This window comes from Chiloscyllium plagiosum, unplaced genomic scaffold (assembly GCF_037043375.1).
Source record: "Chiloscyllium plagiosum isolate Xiang-an unplaced genomic scaffold, Cpla_swu_hap1 HiC_scaffold_25, whole genome shotgun sequence".
Taxonomy (NCBI): Eukaryota; Metazoa; Chordata; class Chondrichthyes; order Orectolobiformes; family Hemiscylliidae; genus Chiloscyllium; species Chiloscyllium plagiosum.
Genome location: NW_028270163.1, coordinates 62,895,518 through 62,913,588, shown reverse-complemented (window position 1 = coordinate 62,913,588; position 18,071 = coordinate 62,895,518). Strand labels below are relative to the sequence as shown.

Sequence of the window (18,071 nt, the reverse complement as noted above, 5' to 3'; positions counted from 1 at the left end):
AACACAAGGCTGTCATTAACCGTGACTGAGAATACTGTTACATTTCCTGAATGATGTTACGGTGGGGTTTGTGTCTGTGTCCCTGACATTATCCTATGAGTCACTCATCCACAAACTTTACCAGCAAGTCACAGTTCCTGGTTAAGTTGTCTGCTTTTGCTCCATTTTATTAACCTGCTGTCATTGAAACTATCTGATATGGAGGTCTAGTTAAATTCCACTCACCCAGTTAAAGGCCCAACAATCAGCTTATCCCAGGAAGTGAGTTGCATAATTCACAACATATTCTAAAGTTGAGGAACAAGGGCATTTATGCTCAGTGATGATTTAGGAGACTGCCCATTGTCCGAGACATGTATGTGTTTATTTTACCCAAGCGGAAATAAACTTTAGATTGAATAGCCACCTTCTCCTGATTGGGCATCATTTCTATTGCACATAGTTTTCACCATTCACCAGGCAAGGTGTGTCATGAGCTTGAGTCTGTTTCACTCTACAAGTGTAGGAGTACAGTCATATTGCAATACATCCTTGATCAATTCATCCCTGATCATATTACAGTGCTGCCCGGTCACATTACTATCATGGTCTCTGGTCAATTTTCCTCAGCTCTGGGTATGGTCTTGCTGTAAACCTGTGTGAGAACACACACACAGACACACACACACAGACACACACACACAGACACACACACACAGACACACACAGACAGACACACACAGACACACACACAGACACACACACAGACACACACACACAGACACACACAGACACACACACACACACAGACAAATACTCACACACACAGACACTCACACACACACACACACACACACAGACGAACACACACACAGACACTCACACACACACACACACACACACAGACACACACGCACAGACAAACAGACACAGACACACACAGACAAACATTCACACACACAGACACACACACACAGACAAACACCCACAAACACAGACACACACACACACACTCACACAGACAAACACACACACAGACACACACACACACAGACACAGGCACACACACACACAGACACACACACAGACACACACAGACACACACAGTCAGACAAACACACACACACAGACACACACACACACTCACACAGACAAACACACACACACAGACACACACACACACAGACACACTCACACACACACAGACACTCACACACACGGGCACGCACGCACGCACACACAGACGCACACATACACACACAGACGCACACATACACACACACACCATCTATCTATTGTGTCATTTTAATTCAATATCACTATTTATTTCTGTATAATTCCTTTAAATCTGTTGCAGTGTCAGGCCATGAGCTGGGGAAGGGAACTGGTCTCCAGCATGCTGCGAAGGTAAGTGAAGATGTTTCTGTGAAAATAATGCAAGGCTTTGATGTCACATCAATTCAACGTGTTTCCATTTCAGTTTTACACTCTAATTGCAAACCGCATTCTATCATTATTCAGCTGCCTGAAATATTTCATTTGACATGATGGTTTATTTAAATATTTCTAGAGAAATAGTAGCAGGAGGTCTGAAACAGGCAATACGGAGACATCATTCCACAAGGGTCCTCTCAACTAAAAACAAACAATATACCAACAGAGCAAGGCTGTGGGGAATGGGGTGGTGGCGAGAATCTAACAAATATACCCATTCAATCAAACAAACATCAAAATATTTATGGCATTTCCCCTGTGAAGGTCATGTTGATATTGTTGTGAATAACTGTATCCTCAAGGTTACATTGGTACAAATGATGCTGCAGTCATCCTTTTCCATGTTCAGTAAATGTTCTTGATCCTTGAAAACCATTCCACGTAACTGCTTCCCAGAAACAAAGTCATGGAGAGCTTATGAAATCTTCAGCTCAGAGACCACAGTATTGTCTTCTGTCAGTGCGGTACTCCCTCAGCACTGACCCTCTGACAGTGCGGTACTCCCTCAGCACTGACCCTCCGACAGTGCGGTACTCCCTCAGCACTGACCCTCCGACAGTGTCCATTCCCTCAGTACTGACCCTCCGACAGTGCGGCCCTCCCTCAGCACTGACCCTCCGACAGTGCGGCACTCCCATAGCACTGACCTTCCGATAGTGCAGCACTCCCTCAGCACTGACCCTCCGACAGTGCGGCACTCCTTCAGCACTGACCCCTCTGACAGTGTGACACTCCCTCAGCACTGACCCCTCCAACAGTGCGGCACTCCCTCAGCACTGACCCTTCGACAGTGCCTACTCCCTCAGCACTGACTCTCCGACAGTGCGGCGCTCCCTCAGCACTGACCCTTTGACAGTGCCCACTCCCTCAGCACTGACCCTCCGACAGTGCGGCGCTCCCTCAGCACTGACCCTCCGACAGTGCGGCCCTCCCTCAGCACTAACCCTCCGACAGTGCCCATTCCTTCAGTACTGACCCTCCAACAGTGCGGCACACCCTCAGCACTGACCCTCCGACAGTGCGGCGCTCCCTCAGCACTGACCCTCCGACAGTGCGGCCCTCCCTCAGCACTAACCCTCCGACAGTGCGGCCCTCCCTCAGCACTAACCCTCCGACAATGCCCATTCCCTCAGTACTGACCCTCCAACAGTGCGGCACACCCTCAGCACTGACCCTCCAACAGTGCGCCACTCTCTCAACACTGACTCTCCGACAGTGCACCACTCCCTCAACACTGACTCTCTGACAGTGCGCCACTCCCTCAGCAATGACCCTCCGACAGTGTGGCACTCCCTTAGCACTGACCCTCCGACAGTGCGGCACTCCCTCGGCACTGACCCTCCGACAGTGCAGCACTCCCACAGCACTGACCCTCCGACAGTGCGGCACTCCCTCAGCATTGACCCTCTGACAGTGCGCCACTTCCTCAGCACTGACCCTCCGACAGTGTGGCACTCCCTTAGCACTGACCCTCCGACAGTACGGCACTCCCTCAGTTCTGCATTTGAAGATTTAGTCTTGAGTTCATGATCAAGTTACTGCATTGGGTGTTGTTTCCTGAACATTGGGATTTGGGAAGTTAACATTTCTGGAGTGGTGGCAGGATAAGATGTTTGGTGGGGGATGCTGGGATTTATGATTTTTTTCAGTTAATATTGTTTACAAAGAGTTCTCTGTGCTTTCTGTGTGATGTTAAAGTGACTGTGGGCCTTCAGCTAACAAATCCTCTCAGGTTGTGACAGCTTTCACCTTTATCTTGGTCCTTAGACACCAAGAGACGCTGAGGAACTGAAGTCAAAAGAAGACATGAGAGCCCAAATATCATCTCTCAGGTAAGGGTACACCTTAGGGGGGAGCCAAGATTATAGCTCATGTGGTATGAACACTTGGGTGGGTCATTGACCATTGACCAATCACTCTGGGTTCCGAAGAGTGATGGAGACTTGATTGAAGTGAATTGAAAGTGGGTATGTGGAGTTAAGGGGCAGATGAAGAACAATTTTCTTTCATGGGACACACTGCCAGGGTGGTGGTGCTGGCAGACACATTTGGGGCATTTAAGGGACTTTTACATAAGTGTATGTTTATGCAAGGAATGATGGGATATGGACCAAGGGCAGGCAGAAGGGATTAGTTTAATTTAGCGTCATGTTGTGAGCTGAAGGGTTCGTTCCTGTGCTCTACTGTTTGATGTTCTAAGTCAGGATGGTGAGTGTCCTGGAGGGGAACATGCAGGGGGTGGCGTTCCCATGTATCTGCTGCCCTTGTCCTTCGAGATGGAAATGGTCATGGGTTTGGAAGGTGCTGTCTGAGGATCTTTGGTGAATTTCTGCAGTGTATCTTGTAGATGGTACACACTGAGTGTTGGTGGGGGAGGGAGTGGATATTTTTGGATGTGGTGCCAATCAAGCAAGGGCTGCTTTACCCTGGATGGTGTTGAGCTTCTTGAGTGTTGTTGGAGCTGCCCCCATGCAGGGCAAGTGGGGAGTATTCCATCACACTCCTGACTTGTGCCTTTCAGATGGTGGATAGACTTTGGGGAGTCAGGAGGTCAGTTACTCACCACAATATTCCCAGCCTCCCACTCTCTAATGAGAGTGTTTATGTGGTGAGTCCAGCTGGATCATATGCTGGTGTGTGGTCTGTAGCTATTCTTACTGGAGTCAGGATCTGGTGGGTGAGTCTGACCCACTTGGCACATGGATGACTAAGGCTTCATCATTATTGGGAGCATAATTGACTGTTAATGGCTACTTGGGAAAATCAGTTGTCCCGACAGTTGATGGACGTAGCAGCTTTGTGATGCAGTCATACCTTGTCTTTGGTTTTTGTCTGCATTCTGCACCCATTCCATTTTAACAACATGCAGGGAGACGCAAACTGTACACAGTATTCCAAAGGCGGCCTCACCAATGTCCTGTACAGCGGTAACATGACATTCTCACTCTGATATGTAATGGTCTGAGTAATAAAGCCATGTGTGCCGAATGCTGCCTTCACCACCCTGTCTATGTGCGACTCCATGTGAACCTGCACCTCTGGGTCCCTCTGTTCAACCACCCTCCCTGGGCCCTACCATCAACTGAGTTAGTCCTGCTCTAGTTTGCCTTACTAAAATACAACACCTTGCATTTATCTAAATTAAACTCTATCTACCACTTCTCAGCCCATTTAAGCAAGATCTGTCCGTAATCTTAGATAGCCTTCTGCACTGTCCACTATATCACCAATTCTAGTGTCATCTGCAAATGTACAAACCATTCCTCCTATATTCTCCGCCAAATCATTTATATAAATGACAAACAACAGTGGTCCCAGAACCCATCCTTGTGGTATACCACTGATCACGGGCCTCCCAGTCCGAAATACAACCCTCCACCACTACCCTCTGGCTTGGAGGTAGGAGATAATTTTGGAGCCAACTGGCCAACTCTCCTTAGATCCTATGTGATCTAACCTTACTAAAGAAACCTTGTGGAATACTGTGGAAAGCCTTGCGAAAGTCACCAATTCATTGCCCAGCAAAAGTGAGATAGCCTTGTAAGCCCCAGCCCACTCCCACCACCTGCCTTACATTGAGCCAAGCCCTCCAATAAAACTCTGGCCTTTGCCTCTCTGTTAAATACTCTTTAGAATCACAGTTTTTAAGTCATGTGCTTGTGTGGATTTCAGATTTTAGACCCATCTTTCCAGCTGTGATGAAGAGCCACACCAAACTGAAATGTTAACTCTGTTCCTCTCTGCCCATACTGCTGCATTCCCCTTGCACTTTGTGTTTATTTCTGTTCCATTTTGATCTGATTATAATCAGTTTGTTTTAAACAGCTTTTACGGAAGCATCTTTTGATTATTTAATCTCCTTTTTTCCAATCAGGGACATGGTGAAAAATATTGATGAGGAATTGAAAGAAATACGCCAGTTTCAGCAAACAAGCAGCAAAGACCGGGGCGAGATGCAGAAACAGGTCAGAAAACTGGGCACTGGGAACAGTGGGATACAAGGAAAAACATGGAAAAATCATGGGGTGTCATGGGTAAATGGAGCAACAGTGGAGTTTATGGGGGCAGATTATTCTTTAGTAGCAAGAGATTGGCAAGTGTTAATGTTCTAAGGGACCTGGGTATCCTTACCTGGGTCTCTGATGCAGAGCTGTCAAGCCATTAAGAAGGCAAATAGTCTGTTGACCTTCTTCAGAAAGGGATTGTAGGCCAAGGGTCAGGTTGTCTTGTTTCAATTGTATAGAGTTTTAGTGAGAGCTCTCCTAGAGGATTGTGTTCAGTTCAGTCTCATCATCAAAGGAGGGGATTGAAATGACACTGAGGGAGTGCATTGGAGGGTCAACAGATTAACCTACTGTTCAAAGAATGAGCGGGCTCTCACTGAAAATTACACAATTGTTCTGGGACGTAACAGGATTGATGTGGATGGGATTGTTCCCCCAGCTGGTGGAACCAGATTTAGAATGAAAGGTCACAGTCTCAGGTTAAGGGCAGGCCGTTTAAAATTGAGTTCCACAGGGAATCGTCACTCAGAGCATGGTGAATGTTTGAAATTGTCTACCTGAGAAGATTCCTGGGTTAGGCAGAGAGAGGGAAATCAGCCAGGGATCCTGCTCCTGATCACTAGGCAGTGATCCCAGGGTTAGAGAAGGAGAAATCAGCCAGGGATCCTGCTCCTCATCACTAGGCAGTGATCCCAGGGTTAGAGAGAGGGAAATCAGCCAGGGATCCTGCTCCTCATCACTAGGCAGTGATCCCAGGGTTAGAGAGAGGGGAATCAGCCAGGGATCATGCTCCTCATCACTAGGCAGTGATCCCAGGGTTAGAGAGAGGGAAATCAGCCAGGGCTCCTGCTCCTCATCACTAGGCAGTGATCCCAGGGTTAGAGAGGGGGAAATCAGCCAGGGATCCTGCTCCTGATCACTAGGCAGTGATCCCAGGCTTAGAGAGGGGGAAATAAGCCAGGGATCCTGCTCCTAATCACTAGGCAGTGATCCCAGGGTTAGAGAGGGGGAAATCAGCCAGGGATCCTGCTCCTCATCACTAAGCAGTGATCCCAGGGTTAGAGAGGGGGAAATCAGCCAGGGATCCTGCTCCACATCACTAGGCAGTGATCCCAGAGTTAGAGAGGGGGAAATCAGCCAGGGATCCTGCTCCTCATCACTAGGCAGTGATCCCAGGGTTAGAGAGAGGGGAATCAGCCAGGGATCCTGCTCCTGATCACTAGGCAGTGATCCCAGGGTTAGAGAGGGGGAAATCAGCAGGGATCCTGCTCCTGATCACTAGGCAGTGATCCCAGGGTTAGAGCGAGGGAAATCAGCCAGGGATCCTGCTCCTCATCACTAGGCAGTGATCCCAGGGTTAGAGAGAGGGAAATCAGCCAGGGATCCTGCTCCTCATCACTAGGCAGTGATCCCAGGGTTAGAGAGAGGGAAATCAGCCAGGGATCCTGCTCCTCATCACTAGGCAGTGATCCCAGGGTTAGAGAGGGGGAAATCAGCCAGGGATCCTGCTCCTCATCACTAGGCAGTGATCCCAGGGTTAGAGAGAGGGAAATCAGCCAGGGATCCTGCTCCTCATCACTAGGCAGTGATCCCAGGGTTAGAGAGGGGGAAATCAGCCAGGGATCCTGCTCCTCATCACTAGGCACTGATCCCAGGGTTAGAGAGAGGGAAATCAGCCAGGGATCCTGCTCCTCATCACTAGGCAGTGATCCCAGGGTTAGAGAGAGGGAAATCAGCCAGGGATCCTGCTCCTCATCACTAGGCAGTGATCCCAGGGTTAGAGAGAGGGAAATCAGCCAGGGATCCTGCTCCTCATCACTAGGCAGTGATCCCAGGGTTAGAAAGAGGGAAATCAGCCAGGGATCCTGCTCCTGATCACTAGGCAGTGATCCCAGGGTTAGAGAGGGGGAAATCAGCCAGGGAGCCTGCTCCTCATCACTAGGCAGTGATCCCAGGGTTAGAGAGGGGGAAATCAGCCAGGGGTCCTGCTCCTCATCACTAGGCAGTGATCCCAGGGTTAGAGAGGGGGAAATCAGCCAGGGATCCTGCTCCTCATCACCAGGCAGTGATCCCAGAGTTAGAGAGGGGGAAATCAGCCAGGGATCCCGCTCCTCATCACTAGGCAGTGATCCCAGGGTTAGAGAGGGGGAAATCAGCCAGGGATCCTGCTCCTCATCACTAGGCAGTGATCCCAGAGTTAGAGGGAGGGAAATCAGCCAGGGATCCTGCTCCGCATCACTAGGCAGTGATCCCAGGGTTAGAGAGAGGGAAATCAGCCAGGGATCCTGCTCCTGATCACTAGGCAGTGATCCCAGGGTTAGAGAGAGGGAAATCAGCCAGGGATCCTGCTCCTCATCACTAGGCAGTGATCCGAGGGTTAGAGAGAGGGAAATCAGCCAGTGATCCTGCTCCTGATCACTAGGCAGTGATCCCAGGGTTAGAGAGGGGGAAATCAGCCAGGGATCCTGCTCCTCATCACTAGGCAGTGATCCCAGAGTTAGAGAGGGGGAAATCAGCCAGGGATCCTGCTCCTGATCACTAGGCAGTGATCCCAGGGTTAGAGAGGGGGAAATCAGCCAGGGATCCTGCTCCTCCTCACTAGGCAGTGATCCCAGGGTTAGAGAGGGGAAAATCAGCCAGGGATCCTGCTCCTGATCACTATCCAGTGATCCCAGAGTTAGAGAGGGGGAAATCAGCCAGGAATCCTGCTCCTCATCACTAGGCAGTGATCCCAGGGTTAGAGAGGGGGAAATCAGCCAGGGACCCTGCTCCTCATCACTATCCAGTGATCCCAGAGTTAGAGAGGGGGAAATCAGCCAGGGATCCTGCTCCTGATCACTATCCAGTGATCCCAGGGTTAGAGAGGGGGAAATCAGCCAGGGATCCTGCTCCTGATCACTATCCAGTGATCCCAGGGTTTGGGGGCAAGGGGGAAATCAGCCAGGGATCCTGCTCCTCATCACTATCCAGTGATCCCAGAGTTAGAGAGGGGGAAATCAGCCAGGGATCCTCTTCCTGATCACTATGCAGTGATCCCAGAGTTAGAGAGGGGGAAATCAGCCAGGGATCCTGCTCCTGATCACTATGCAGTGATCTCTGGATTATGTAGACAGGGGGAAACTAGTAGATGTAATATAATTGGATTTACAAAAGATCTTTGATAAGGTACCACATTAGGCAACTCAATGCGACTAAAGCTGATGGTGTTGGAGATGGTATATATGTATTAGTATGGATAGAAGATTGGTCAACTATTAGAAGATAGAGTTAGGATAAGGGGCATTTTCAGATGGCAACGTGCAATGGTGTATCCCCCAGGATCCGTCAGTACCGAGATCCACAAACGGGTACAATATATATTAATGCAGAAGGGAAAATGTCCTATCACCAAGTTAGTGAATGACACAAAAACAGGTGGAGAGGCAAGCATCACTCCCCACCTCTACCTCCGCTACATTGATGACTGCATTGGCGCCACCTCGTGCTCCCGCGAGGAGGTTGAGCAATTCATCAACTTCACCAACACATTCCACCCTGACCTTAAATTTACCTGGACCATCTCTGACACCTCCCTCCCCTTCCTGGACCTCTCCATCTCCATTAATGACGACCGACTTGACACCGACATTTTTTACAAACCCACCGACTCCCACAGCTACCTGGATTACACCTCTTCCCACCCTACCTCCTGCAAAAATGCCATCCCGTATTCCCAATTCCTCCGCCTCCGCCGTATCTGCTCCCAGGAGGACCAGTTCCACCACAGAACACACCAGATGGCCTCCTTCTTTAGAGACCGCAATTTCCCTTCCCACGTGGTTAAAGATGCCCTCCAACGCATCTCATCCACATCCCGCACCTCCGCCCTCAGACCCAACCCCTCCAACCGCAACAAGGACAGAACGCCCCTGGTGCTCACCTTCCACCCTACAAAACTTCGCATAAACCAAATCATCCGCCGACATTTCCGCTACCTCCAAACAGACCCCACCACTAGGGATATATTTCCCTCCCCACCCCTCTCCGCCTTCCACAAAGACCGTTCCCTCCGTGACTACCTGGTCAGGTCCACGCCCCCCTACAACCCACCCTCCCATCCTGGCACTTTCCCCTGCCACCGCAGGAACTGTAAAACCTGCGCCCACACCTCCTCCCTCACCTCCATTCAAGGCCCTAAAGGAGCCTTCCACATCCATCAAAGTTTTACCTGCAAATCCACTAATATCATCTATTGTATCCGTTGCTCCCGATGCGGTCTCCTCTACATTGGGGAGACTGGGCGCCTCCTAGCAGAGCGCTTTAGGGAACATCTCCGGGACACCCGCACCAATCAACCAAACCGCCCCGTGGCCCAAAATTTCAACTCCCCCTCCCACTCTGCCGAGGACATGGAGGTCCTGGGCCTCTTTCACCGCCGCTCCCTCACCACCAGACGCCTGGAGGAAGAACGCCTCATCTTCCGCCTCGGAACCTTCAACCCCAGGGCATCAATGTGGACTTCAACAGCTTCCTCATTTCCCCTCCCCCCACCTCACCCTAGTTCCAAGCTTCCATCTCAGCCCTGTCCACATGACCTGTCCGGACTTGTCCTACCTGCCTATCTCCTTTTCCACCTATCCACTCCACCCTCTCCTCCCTGAACTATCACCTTCATCCCCTCCCCCACTTACCCATTGTACTCTATGCTACTTTCTCCCCACCCCCACCCTCCTCTAGCTTATCTCTCCATGCTTCAGGCTCTCTGCCTGTATTCCTGATGAAGGGCTTTTGCCCGAAACGTCGATTTTGCCTGTCTTCGGATGCTGCCTGAACTGCTGTGCTCTTCCAGCACCACTGATCCAGAATCTGGTTTCCAGCATCTGCAGTCATTGTTTTTACCGAGTGATGATGGCACAGAGTCTCCACACGAATATGGACAGGTAACATGAGTATAGTGATATAGTGCAGGAGAAATGTGGGATTATGCATTTTTGCAGAGATAATCACAGGTCTTCATATTATTTGAATGAACAAAGACACAGAAAACTGCAGTCCAGAGGAGTTGGGGAGTTGGGGAGTTCTGATGCATGAATCACAAAAAGCTAGCATCCAAGTTCACTGGGTAATAAGGAAGGTAAATAAAATATTGGCCTTTATTTCAAAGGGAATAGAGGGTAAGATTAGGGACAGTTTTCTTAAGCTATAGGAACACAGATCAGACCAGAGCTGGGATTCTGTCAGCAGATCGGAGTCCCCTATTTGAGGAAAGATAAACTGGGGCTAGAGGCGATTGGAGAGAAATGTCACCCAGCTGATCCAGTGTTTGGAGGGAGGAGACTCGTCCTGGACTCTTTGGAGTTTAGAAGAATGTGAGGCAACGTTACTGAAACATGGGGAAACTGAGAGGGTGGACGCAGCAAGGTTATTTCCCTGTGTGGGAGAGAGTAGGACCAGACAACATAATCTCAGGGTATAGCATTGCTCATTGAAGTCTCTTCACTCAGAGGGTACTGGATCTGTGGAATTCTTTATCCCAGAAGGCTGTCAAAGCTGGGTTTTATTAAATGTATTTGGGACTTAGAGAGACAGATTTTTAATCAATGAAGGAGTTAAAAGTTATGGGAAAAAGGCAGGAAAGTGGAATGGAGGATTATCAGATCAGCCGTGACCTCACTGAATGGGAAAGCAGGCTTGATGGGCAGAATGGCTGACTTTTCTTCGGTATGTTATGATTTCAGGGAGAGGGGAACTCAGGCAGAATTCCTTCTCCTGATCACTATCTAGTCACCCCTGGGTTGGGGAGGGGGAATTTACTTGCACAAACAAAGTGCCAGGACCGACTGTCTCTCCCTGTCAGACATTTCTGTGTCACTAGTGGAGCCCTGTGTTAAAGTTGCCCTGGTTCAGAGCTATAACAGCGTGATGAAAATTGATGCATCTGAGAGTTCAGACTCGGTCTCAGAGCGGAATATCCTCCAATCTTCTCATGTGTGATTGCTGCTTGTTTGCAGGATGTGGCTGTGAAGTAATTCTGTCTTGTGTTCCCCATCAGTTAGATAAGTTGGGGCCAGTCCTGGAGAAAATCATGAGCTCTTCCTGTGCCCTGCTGGGAATGAGCCTGGGTCTGGAGACTGAAGCCACCTGCCCGGTCTGCAGTTTAGATGTCAGTCAAGATGCCAGTAACCTGTGTCAACGTTTCCAGAAACTGCAGGATACAGTTAACAACCTTGTAGACTCCACAGAAGGCAAGGTACAGTATTGGGATGGAGCAGGGAAAGCTGCTGCTGTATTAAACAGAATCGACTATTACTTCCACCTTCACTCGACCAGAGCCACCTCCATGGCTCACAAACAAAACATAGAACATAGAAGATTACAGCGAGGTACAGGCCCTTGGGCCCTCGATGTTGCGCCGATCCAAGCCCACCTAACCTATACTAACCCACTATCCTCCATATACCTATCCAATGCCCGCTTAAATGCCCATAAAGAGGGAGAGTCCACCACTGCTACTGGCAGGGCATTCCATGAACTCACGACTCGCTGAGTAAAGAACCTACCCCTAACATCTGTCCTATATCTACCCCCCCTTAATTTAAAGCTATGCCCCCTTGTAATAGCTGACTCCATACGTGGAAAAAGGTTCTCACGGTCAACCCTATCTAAACTCCTAATCATCTTATACACCTCTATCAAGTCAAACCCCTAAACCTTCTTTTCTCCAATGAAAACAGCCCCAAGTGCCTCAGCCTTTCCTCATACGATCTTCCTACCATACGAGGCAACATCCTGGTAAACCTCCTCTGCACCAGTTCCAGTGCCTCCACATCCTTCCTATAGTATGGGGACCAAAACTGCACACAATACTCCAGATGCGGCCGCACCAGAGTCTTATACAACTGCAACATGACCTCAGGACTCCGGAACTCAATTCCTCTACCAATAAAAGCCAGTACTCCATATGCCTTCTTCACCGCACTATTTACCTGGGTGGCAACTTTCAAAGATTTGTGTACATGGACACCAAGATCCCTCTGCTCATCCACACTACCAAGTATCCGACCATTAGCCCAGTACCCCATCTTTTTGTTACTCTTACCAAAGTGAATCACCTCACACTTAGCTACATTGAACTCCATTTGCCACTTTTCTGCCCAGCTCTGCAGCTTCTCTATATCCTGCTGTAACCTGCCACATCCTTCCTCACTGTCAACAACTCCTCCGACTTTCGTATCATCTGCAAACTTGCTCACCCAACCTTCTAGCCCCTCCTCCAGGTCATTTATAAAAATGACAAACAGCAATGGTCCCAAAACAGATCCTTGCGGAACACCGCTAGTAACGGCACTCCAAGATGAACCTTTACCATCAACTACTACCTCTGTCTTCTTCCAGCCAGCCAATTCCTAATCCAAACCTCCAACTCACCCTCAATGCCATACCTCCGTATTTTTTGCAGTAGTCTACCATGGGGAACCTTATCAAACGCCTTACTAAAATCCATATACACCACATCTACAGCTTTACCCTCGTCCACCTCCTTAGTCACCTTCTCAAAGAATTCAATAAGGTTTGTGAGGCACGACCTGCCCTTCACAAAACCATGCTGACTATCCTTGATCACATTATTCCTATCCAGATGTTCATAAATCCTATCCCTTACAATTCTCTCTAAGATTTTGCCCACAACAGAAGTGAGACTCACCGGCCTATAGTTACTAGGGTTATCCCTACTCCCCTTCTTGAACAAGGGAACCACATTTGCTAGCCTCCAATCTTCTGGCACTACTCCTGTAGACAACGAGGACATAAAAATCAAGGCCAATGGCTCTGCAATCCCCTCCCTTGCTTCCCAGAGAATCCTAGGATAAATGCCATCAGGCCCAGGGGACTTATCTATTTTCACCCTTTCCAGAATTTCCAACACCTCTTCTCTACATACCTCAAAGCCGTCCATTCTAATTAATTGTGACTCAGTATTCACATTGACAACAATGTCCTGTTCCTGAGTGAATACTGACGAAAAGTATTCATTCAGTGTCTCCCCAATCTCTTCAGCCTCCACACGCAACTTCCCACTACTATCCTTGACATTTAGGGGTAAATGTAGGGGTCCGGGTGGTTTGCGCTTCGGCGGGTCGGTGTGGACTTGTTGGGCCGAAGGGCCTGTTTCCACACTGTAAAGTAATCTAATCTAATCTAATCTAATCTAGTCCAGTACCTCAGTACCTCAGTACTCCAGTACCCCTGTATCCCAGTACTCCAGTACCCCTGTACCCCACTACCCCTGCACTCCAGTACCCCACTACCCCTGCACTCCAGTACCCCACTACCCCTGCACTCCAGTACCCCAGTACCCCTGTACCCCAGTACTCCAGTACCCCTGCACTCCAGTACTCCAGTACCCCAGTACTCCAGTACCCCTACACTCCAGTACCCCTACACTCCAGTACTCCAGTACCCCAGTACCCCTGCACTCCAGTACCCCAGTACCCCAGTACTCCAGTACCCCTGTATCCCAGTACCCCTGTACCCCAGTACCCCTGTACCCCAGTACCCCTGCACTCCAGTACTCCAGTACATAAGTACCCCAGTACCCTAGTCCCCTGAACTCCAGTTCCCCAGTACCCCTGTACTCCAGTACCCCAGTACCCCTGTACTCCAGTACCCCAGTACTCCAGTACCCCAGTACCCCAGTACCCCTACACCCCAGTACCCCAGTACTCCAGTACCCCTACACTCCAGTACCCCAGTCCTCCAGTACCCCGGTCCTCCAGTACCCCAGTCCTCCAGTACCACAGAACCCCAGTCCTCCAGTATCCCAGTACTCCAGTACCGCAGTACCCCTGTACCCCTGCACTCCAGTACCCCAGTACCCGAGTACTCCAGTACCCCAGCACTCCATTACCCCAGTACTCCTGCACTCCATTACCCCAGTACTCCAGCACTCCAGTACCCGAGTACCCCAGTACCCCAGTATCCCGGCACTCCAGTACCCCAGTACCCCAGTCCTCCAGTACCCCAGTTCTCCAGTACCGCAGTACCCCAGTCCTCCAGTATCCCAGTACCCTAGTACCCCAGCACCCCAGGACTAGAGGACTCCAGTACCCCAGTTCTCCAGTATCCCAGTACTCCAGTACCCCAGCACTCCAGTACCCCAGTACTCCAGTACCCCAGCACTCCAGTACCCCAGCACTCCAGTACCCCAGCACTCTAGTACCCCAGTACCCCTGTACTCCAGTACCCCTGTAACCCAGTACCCCAGTACCCCTATACCCCTGCACTCCAGTACCCCAGTACTCCAGTACCACAGGACTCCAGTACCACAGTACTCCAGTACCCCAGTACTCCATACCCCTACACTCCAGTACCCCTGTACCCCAGTACCCCAGTACTCCAGTACCACAGGACCCCAGTACTCCGGTACCCCAGTACTCCGGTACCCCAGCACCCCGGTACCCCAGCACCCCGGTACCCCTGTACCCCAGTACCCCAGTACCCGAATACTCCAGGACTCCAGTACCCCAGCACTCCAGTACCCCAGTACTCCTGCACTCCATTACCCCAGTACTCCAGTACCCCAGCACTCCAATACTCCAGTACCCCAGCACTCCAGTACCCCAGTACCCCTGCACTCTAGTACCCCAGTACCCCTGCACTCTAGTACCCCAGTACCCCAGTACCCCAGAACCCTAGTGCTCCAGTACCCCAGTACTCCACTACCCCAGAACCCCAGTACCCCATTACTCCAGTACCCCATTACCCCAGCAGTCCAATACCCCTGCACTCCAGTACTCCAGCACTTCAGTACCCCAGTACCCCATTACTCCAGAAGTCCAGTATGCCTGCACTCCAGTACCCCGGCACCCCAGAACTCCAGTACCCCAGTACACCAGAACCCCAGTACTCCAGTACCCCAAAACTCCAGAACCCCAGTACTCCCGTACCCCTGCACTCCAGTACACCAGTACCCAGCATTCCAGCACTCCAGTACCCCTGTACTCCAGTACCCCTGTACTCCAGTACCCCAGCACCCCAGTACCCCAGTACTCCAGTACCCCAGTACCCCAGCACTCCAGTACCCCTGCACTCCAGTACCCCAGTACTCCAGAACTCCAGTACCCCAGTACTCCTGCACTCCAGTACCCCAGTACCCCTGCACTCTAGTACCCCAGAACCCCAGTACCCCTACACTCCAGTACCCCAGTACCCCTGCACTCTAGTACCCCAGTACTCCAGTACTCCAGTACCCCAGTACTCCAGTACCCCAGCACTCCAGTACCCCTGCACTCCAGTACCCCAGTACTCCAGAACCCCAGTACCCCAGTACACCTGCACTCCAGTACCCCAGTACCCCTGCACTCTAGTACCCCAGTACCCCAGAACCCTAGTGCCCCAGTACACCACTACCCCAGTACCCCAGAACCCCAGTACCCCATTACTCCAGTACCCCATTACTCCAGCACTCCAGTACCCCATTACTCCAGAAGTCCAGTATGCCTGCACTCCAGTACCCCGGAACCCCAGTACCCCAGTACACCAGAACCCCAGTACCCAGTACTCCAGTACTCCAGTACCCCTACACCCCAGTACCCCAGTACACCAGTACCCCTACACTCCAGTACCCCGGTCCTCCAGTACCCCAGTCCTCCAGTACCGCAGAACCCCAGTCCTCCAGTATCCCAGTACTCCAGTACCGCAGTACCCCTGTACCCCTGCACTCCAGTACCCCAGTACCCGAGTACTCCAGTACCCCAGCACTCCATTACCCCAGTACTCCTGCACTCCATTACCCCAGTACTCCAGCACTCCAGTACCCGAGTACCCCAGTACCCCAGTATCCCGGCACTCCAGTACCCCAGTACCCCAGTCCTCCAGTACACCGGTCCTCCAGTACCCCAGTTCTCCAGTACCGCAGTACCCCAGTCCTCCAGTATCCCAGTACCCTAGTACCCCAGCACCCCAGGACTAGAGGACTCCAGTACCCCAGTCCTCCAGTATCCCAGTACCCCAGTACCCCAGTACTCCAGTACCCCAGCACTCCAGTACCCCAGCACTCCAGTACCCCAGCACTCCAGTACCCCAGCACTCCAGTACCCCAGTACTCCAGTACCCCAGCACTCCAGTACCCCTGCACTCCAGTACCCCAGTACTCCAGAACCCCAGTACCCCAGTACTCCTGCACTCCAGTACCCCAGTACCCCTGCACTCTAGTACCCCAGTACCCCAGAACCCTAGTGCCCCAGTACATCACTACCCCAGTACCCCAGAACCCCAGTACCCCATTACTCCAGTACCCCATTACGCCAGCACTCCAGTACCCCACTACTCCAGAAGTCCAGTATGCCTGCACTCCAGTACCCCGGAACTCCAGTACCCCAGTACACCAGAACCCCAGTACCCAGTACTCCAGTACTCCAGTACCCCTACACCCCAGTACCCCAGTACACCAGTACCCCTACACTCCAGTACCCCAGTCCTCCAGTACCCCGGTCCTCCAGTACCCCAGTCCTCCAGTACCGCAGAACCCCAGTCCTCCAGTATCCCAGTACTCCAGTACCGCAGTACCCCTGTACCCCTGCACTCCAGTACCCCAGTACCCGAGTACTCCAGTACCCCAGCACTCCATTACCCCAGTACTCCAGCACTCCAGTACCCGAGTACCCCAGTACCCCAGTATCCCGGCACTCCAGTACCCCAGTACCCCAGTCCTCCAGTACCCCGGTCCTCCAGTACCCCAGTTCTCCAGTACCGCAGTACCCCAGTCCTCCAGTATCCCAGTACCCTAGTACCCCAGCACCCCAGGACTAGAGGACTCCAGTACCCCAGTCCTCCAGTATCCCAGTACCCCAGTACCCCAGTACTCCAGTACCCCAGCACTCCAGTACCCCAGTACTCCAGTACCCCAGCACTCCAGTACCCCAGCACTCCAGTACCCCAGCACTCTAGTACCCCAGTACCCCTGTACTCCAGTACCCCTGTAACCCAGTACCCCAGTACCCCTATACCCCTGCACTCCAGTACCCCAGTACTCCAGTACCACAGGACTCCAGTACCCCAGTACTCCAGTACCCCAGTACTCCATACCCCTACACTCCTGTACCCCTGTACCCCAGTACCCCAGTACTCCAGTACCACAGGACACCAGTACCCCAGTACTCCGGTACCCCAGTACTCCGGTACCTCAGCACCCCGGTACCCCAGCACCCCGGTACCCCTGTACCCCAGTACCCGAGTACTCTAGGACTCCAGTACCCCAGCACTCCAGTACCCCAGTACTCCTGCACTCCATTACCCCAGTACTCCAGTACCCCAGCACTCCAATACTCCAGTACCCCAGCACTCCAGTACCCCAGTACCCCTGCACTCTAGTACCCCAGTACCCCTGCACTCTAGTACCCCAGTACTCCAGTACCCCAGAACCCCAGTACCCCAGTACCACTGCACTCCAGTACCCCAGTACCCCTGCACTCCAGTACCCCAGTACCCCTGCACTCTAGTACCCCAGTACCCCAGAACCCTAGTGCTCCAGTACCCCAGTACTCCACTACCCCAGAACCCCAGTACCCCATTACTCCAGTACCCCATTACCCCAGCAGTCCAATGCCCCTGTAC

At 51.5% G+C, this 18,071-nt stretch overlaps 1 pseudogene across 1 annotated transcript in view; it reads left to right on the top strand.

Moving 5' to 3' along the window:
• LOC122562327 (uncharacterized) overlaps positions 1-18,071 on the top strand; it is a 171,956-nt pseudogene that overhangs the window by 65,522 nt on the left and 88,363 nt on the right. The window contains exons 6-9 of the transcript XR_015761445.1: positions 1,337-1,386; positions 3,241-3,305; positions 5,348-5,438; positions 11,509-11,706. The product of XR_015761445.1 is annotated as an uncharacterized LOC122562327 (transcript). The remainder of the gene's footprint in view (positions 1-1,336; positions 1,387-3,240; positions 3,306-5,347; positions 5,439-11,508; positions 11,707-18,071) is intronic.